The sequence below is a fragment of the Bos indicus x Bos taurus genome, chromosome 24, assembly GCF_003369695.1.
Source record: "Bos indicus x Bos taurus breed Angus x Brahman F1 hybrid chromosome 24, Bos_hybrid_MaternalHap_v2.0, whole genome shotgun sequence".
NCBI classification, from domain to species: domain Eukaryota; kingdom Metazoa; phylum Chordata; class Mammalia; order Artiodactyla; family Bovidae; genus Bos; species Bos indicus x Bos taurus.
The window spans coordinates 3,155,093-3,161,346 of record NC_040099.1 but is presented as its reverse complement, the minus strand read 5'-3'; positions in this window follow the sequence as shown (position 1 = coordinate 3,161,346).

Sequence of the window (6,254 nt, the reverse complement as noted above, 5' to 3'; positions counted from 1 at the left end):
TTCAGCTTGATTCCTTCTGTAAACATGCTCTCTCCCAATTGGGTCACGCTCTGAAGACTGGGGTTTAAACCCAAATAATCTTTTCTTGGGGGAAAGAGCACAATTCAAGCCCTAATATGTAATCTATTCATTGAATGAATTTAGTTTTATTATCTGTTTTCTCTTGCTAGAGACAGTGAACTGTGCGGCAGATATTTTTGTGTGTTTTGGGTTGCTGTTATTTTCCTGATACAAAGCCAAGCATTTAGAATAGTTATCAGGACATAATAGGTATAAATGCACATTTTAATTGAATAAATAGATGGACTTCATCACCATTCTGCAGACAAGTTCTAGTGTCTTTCCCAGAGTCCTGCAGATGTTTCATCAGAGAGTCTGGGCCAGAGCTCAGGGCCCCCAGCTCAATCCTAGGATTAGGATAAATTACTGGTTAAATGTCCGGCTGGTGATGGAGATGATGAGATTATTATCAGATGGAATCTGTGGGCAACAAGAGCCTGGGAGTCTGGCTAACCCAGAGGTTTCCTGGGCTCTGGTCTCAGATGGGACGCTTGGAGCCTGGGCCCTTCCCTGCAGCCTCTCAGCGTTAATCAAACAGCACAATAGTTGCTTGGATACCCTCCTCATTTCATCAGCCATGGTGGCCTGGTACCAATTTTCAGAAAATGAAACGAGACCCCTGAGGACTGTAATTTGGGGAGCGCAATGATTTAGGAATGTTTAGAGGGGTCTGGAAAACCTGTCTAGCTAGTTCCTTCTCAGGCACAAGCAGCAGAGGGCCTGGATGTGTGGTGAATATGGAGGGCTGTGCTGGCTTCCTTATCAGCTTCACTACCAGGACCTTTTGTTTGTTTACTCTCTTAGATAAACTCTCCAATCCTCGGGAATGCTCCAATAAATCTGTTTCCCTAAATGCTTCATCCTTGTTTATAGAACGCCTTCAAAAGCTTTGACAGCTTGCTGCAGACAGAAACAATGCCTCATTCTGAAAACCCATCTTTTTCCCTGGCCCTGAAATATTTCTTGAGAACATTAAAGTCCTTGAAGTCATGATCTCAAGTATTATCCTAAGTGGAAACTTTTTGCTGGAATTCCTTTGGCTAAATGTTTGCATATTCTTTTTTAACTTTTTGTTTTCTGTTTAGGAATTCACTAAAAGTGGTTTTTTTAATGTTTTTTCAATATATTTTTATTTGGAATATAGTTGATTTACAGTGTTGTATTAATTTCTGCTGTACATCAAAGTGATACAGTTTTACATGTATATATATTTTTAAAATATTCTTTTTTGTTATAGTTCATAGGATAGTGAATAGAGTTCTCTGTGCTGTACACTAGATGAACCTATCTATGAAACAGGAACAGAATCATGGACATAGAGAACAGGGGGAGGGGCTTGGGGGAGGGATGGAGTGGAAGGTTGGGGTTAGCAGATGCATATTCTAACTCAGCATTGCTTCATGGAAGGTGAACTCACTCCGTAGCTACCCTGGAATTGTTCAGTTGCTAAGTCGTGTCTGACTTTTTGCAGCCCCATGAACTGCAGCACACCAGGCTTCCCTGTCCTTCACCATCTCCCACAGTTGGTGCAAACTCATGTCCATTGAGTCAGTGATGCCATCCAACCATTTCATCCTCTGTCGCCCCCTTCTCTTCCCGCCTTCAATCTCTCCCAGCATCAGGGTCTTTTCCAATGAGTCAGCTCTTAATCAGGTGGCCAAAATATTGGAGCTTCAGCTTCAGCATCAGTCCTTCCAATGAATATTCAGGGTTGATTTCCTTTAGGATTGACTGATTTGATGTTCTTGCTGTCCAAGGGACTCTCAAGAGTCTTTGCCAGCACCACGATTCAAAAGCATCAATTCTTCAGTGCTCAGCCTACTTTATGGTCCAACTCTCACTTCTGTACATGACTACTGGAAAAACCGTACCCTTGACTATACAGACCTTTATCAGCAAAATGATATCTGTGCTTTTTAATACACTGTCTAGGTTTGTCATAGGTTTTCTTCCAAGGAGCAAGCATCTTTTAATTTCATGGCTGCAGTCACCATCTGCAGTGATGTCACATTTCAATAGGTGGCCTTAATAGAATGACTGTTCCACCTGAAAGCAGCAAACTTATTCTCCATCGTTATGAAAATGATCCAATGGAAAACATTGATCGTTTTGCTTTTATAGAAACAGAGTCCTAGCAAATTGGATCGATGTGCTTTCCCTGCTCACAACTGGGCCAACATCAACCCAAGGTCCTGCACCTGGCTTTTTATAGTTCCTGGGCAGGTGGGTATCATTCCAACAGCCTTGCCTTTATTATCCATCTAATAGATTATCCTGCTCCATATCTCTATAGCACCAGATGGCATTCTCTCCTCAGACTGGCTGTTGCCTTGTTAATACAGAGTTACACAGAAACATGAAAGGTCAGGAGGACACCATATGGTCTGTTCTGTCCTGCCCTTTTACGCCCAGGAAAGGCCAAGTCATCATCAGAGTATTGCTTCCGCCAATAGCCGCTTGTATTTGATTCTCTTTTGGACTCATTATCTGGTTTCTGCTGAAATGCTACGGTCAATAATACCCCCAATGTCTAAACTTTGGCCATTATTTTATTTTATATTTCAAGTATCTTATCGTCCAGAAAACTAAATTATAAAACACATTTTAACTGGTTTACTTTTCTTAATGCTGCTGCATCCTCATTTTGATAAATTTTGCTATTTTGGTAGCAATTCTAATATACTTTACTAATGGTTGAGTTATGGTTATATTCTGGAGCTACCACACCATTGATTTGCAATCATCGCTTGAAATCTGGGTTGTGTTTGTACAATCTATTTCTGTCTGTCATGGATATCTGGGTGTGGGTCTTGCCATTTGGGATTTTAAGTCTTATTCCATTTTTTAAACTACTGCCTTAAATGTCTCCCATTCAGAGAGGTCTTTGCATCTCTCTAATGAATTCCAGTTCTAATTAACATAAGAACAATTGAACTGTTGACTGTGGGGAGAAGCATCTGGGTGAGAAGCATCTTGCTTTGGAACAAGTAGTCATCAGTCCCAGAAGAATCGCCAGAAGGTGTTATTTCAGGGGTCACTGTACCACCAGAGGGTCAGCAGATCAGTAATTCTGACACTGAGACTTTTCCTCTTGACGTACTTCATGAACGTTCATGATGAGCTCTGAAACTCTTCATCCTTCCTGGAAGCACCTTTTAATCCTTGCTCTCTTTCTCTTTGTCTTTCTTTTTTTCTCCAGAAATTTGGATAAAAGACCTGATTCTTCTTAAATACATTTAATATCTATTCTTTATTTAATATATATCAAATTTTTATTCTTTTTTATTAAAAAGAATGTATTCCTTTTAAATGTATTTATACATTTGTTGTTCAGTTGCTAAATCATGTCTGATTCTGTGACCCCATGGACAAAGCACACCAGGGCTCCCTGTCCCTCTATATCTCCCAGAGTTTGCCCAAGTTCGTGTTCATTGAATTGGTGATGCTATCCAACCATATCATCCTCTGCTACCCTCTTCTCCTTTTGCTTTCAATCTTTTCCAGCATCAGGGTCTTTTCCAGTGAGTCAGCTATATGGGCTTCCCTGGTGGCTCAGAGGTTAAAGCGTCTGCCTGCAATGCAGGAGACCCGGCTTCAATTCCTGAGTCAGGAAGATCCCCTGGAGAAGGAAATGGCAACGCACTCCGTACTCTTGCTTGGAGAATCCCATGGGGGAGGAGCCTGGTGGGCTACAGTCCATGGGGTCCCAAAGAGTCGGACACAACTGAGCAACTTCACTCACTTTACTCACTCACTCATAGTATATAAACGTGCATTCATATGTAAAATATACACCTTTAATATTTATTAAGAAGACTATATTCTTCATATATATGTAAATACCTTTAGGTCAAATTCACCTTTTAGGACATAGTGTGTTACAACTATTGGCAGATGTCACTTTAAATTCCCTTTGTTGTTTTTGATTTATAGCAACGCTTAAAGTTATGAAAACTGTTTGCTCCCCATAATTCAGATTAAATAATTCTTCTCAGCTGGTACCCTGTTTTTCTTTTTATTGATGCAAAAGTAACTTGGCTCCACTCCTGGTATTTCAGACTTCAGGAACATGGCAAGTTTTAGATTTCAACTTAGACAATTGTAAGCTACTCACTTTTCTGCAGCACTGTGTTGTCACCTATATGGCATAATTGGGTTGTTTGAAGAGTCATTTGTAATCAGGGCATTTAAAATTCTTTTTCAAGATGCTACAGATCAACTCGAAGGCATAAGGGTTATAAGGATTATAACAATCAGTTCAGTTCAGTCACTCAGTTTTCTCCAACTCTTTGCAACACCATGGACTGCAGCATACCAGGCCTCCCTGTCCATCACCAACTCCCAGAGTTGCTCAAACTCACGTCCATTGAGTTGGTGATGAAATCCAACCATCTCACCCTCTGTTATCCCCTTCTCCTCCTGCCTTCAATCTTTCCCAGTATCAGGGTCTTTTCCAGTGAGTCAGTTCTTTGCATCAGGTGGCCAAAATATTGGAGTTTCAGTTTCAACATCAGTCCTTCCAATGAATATTCAGGACTGATTTCCTCCAGGAAGAACTGGTTGGATCTCTTTGCCGTCCAAGGGACTCTCAAGAGTCTTCTCCACACCACAGTTCTAAAGCATCAATTCTTCGGTGCTCAGCTTTCTTTATAGTCCAACGCTCACATCCATATATGACTACTGGAAAAACCATAGCTTTGACTAGGTGGACCTTTGTCAGCAAAGTAATGTCTCCGCTTTTGAATATGCTATCTAGGTTGCTCATAACTTTCCTTCCAAAGAGTAAGCGTCTTTTAATTTCATGGCTACAATCACCATCTGCAGTGATTTTGGAGCCCCCCAAAATAAAGTCAGCCACTGTTTCCATTGTTTCCCCATCTATTTTTTTCACTCTCCTCTTTCACTTTCATCAAGAGGCTCTTTAGTTCTTCTTTGCTTTCTGCCATAAGGGTGGTGTCATCTGCATATCTGAGGTTATTGATATTTCTCCCAGCAACCTTGATTCCAGTTTGTGCTTCATCCAGCCCAGCATTTCGCATGATGTACTCTGCATATAAGTTATATAAGCAGCGTGACAATATACAGCCTTGACATATTCCTTTCCCAATTGGAACCAGTCGTTGTTCCATATCCAGTATTAACTGTTGCTTCTTGACCTGGATATAGATTTCTCAGGAGGCAGGTAAGGTGGTCTGGTATTCCCATCTCTTTAAAAATTTTCCACAGTTTGTTGTGATCCACACAGTCAAAGGCTTTGGTGTAGTCAATAAAACAGAAGTAAATGTTTTTCTGGAACTCTCTTGCTTTTTTGCTGATCCAACAAATCATCGAAATTTGATTTGGCAATTTGATTTCTGGTTCCTCTGCCTTTTCTAAATCCAGCTTGAACATCTGGAAGTTCATGGTTTACATACAGTTGAAGCCTGGCTTGGAGAATTTTGAGCATTACTTTGCTAGTGTGTGAGATGAGTGCAATTGTGCAGTAGTTTGAGCATTCTTTGGCATTGCCTTTCTTTGGGATTGGAATGAAAACTGTATTAATGTATATATAGCAATACATTAATAAAATAAAGACTTCAAAGGACTGACATAGGAAGAAGATTTCAACTACCCTAAGCATTTTGCCTCTTTGTCTGGGAACAGTAGTAAAGATAGAATTGACCACCTGGAGTCATGACATATTTTAACTGATGGCTCAAGGAAAACATTTATCTCAGTGCCTAGAGAGTAAGTTAACAAGGGTTCAATAAACATTCTTTTTTATTGCATGAGCTCCAGTTGTGATTTCAAGGTGATTATAATTATTCCTGTGGTTCCTGGGTGGCGCTAGTAGTAAAGAACCCACCTAAAAAAAAAAAAAAAAAAAAGAACGCACCTGACAATGCAGGAGACGAAGGAGACATGGAGACATGCATTTGATCCCTGGATTAGGAAGATCCCCTGGAGGAGGGCATGCAGCCCACTTCAGTATTTTTGTCTGAAGAATCCCATGGACAGAGGAGCCTGGTAGGCCACAGTCCATGGGGTCGCAAAGAGTTGGACATGACTGAAGTGACTTAGCATGCATGCACATATGATTATCCCTGTTTCATAGATAGATACACTGAGGCACAGAGAGGTGAAAAGACTCTATTGGATTCAAACTCTGAGCTCATGAAAAAAGGCAAGACAAAAGCCCAGGTACTCTAAATTTT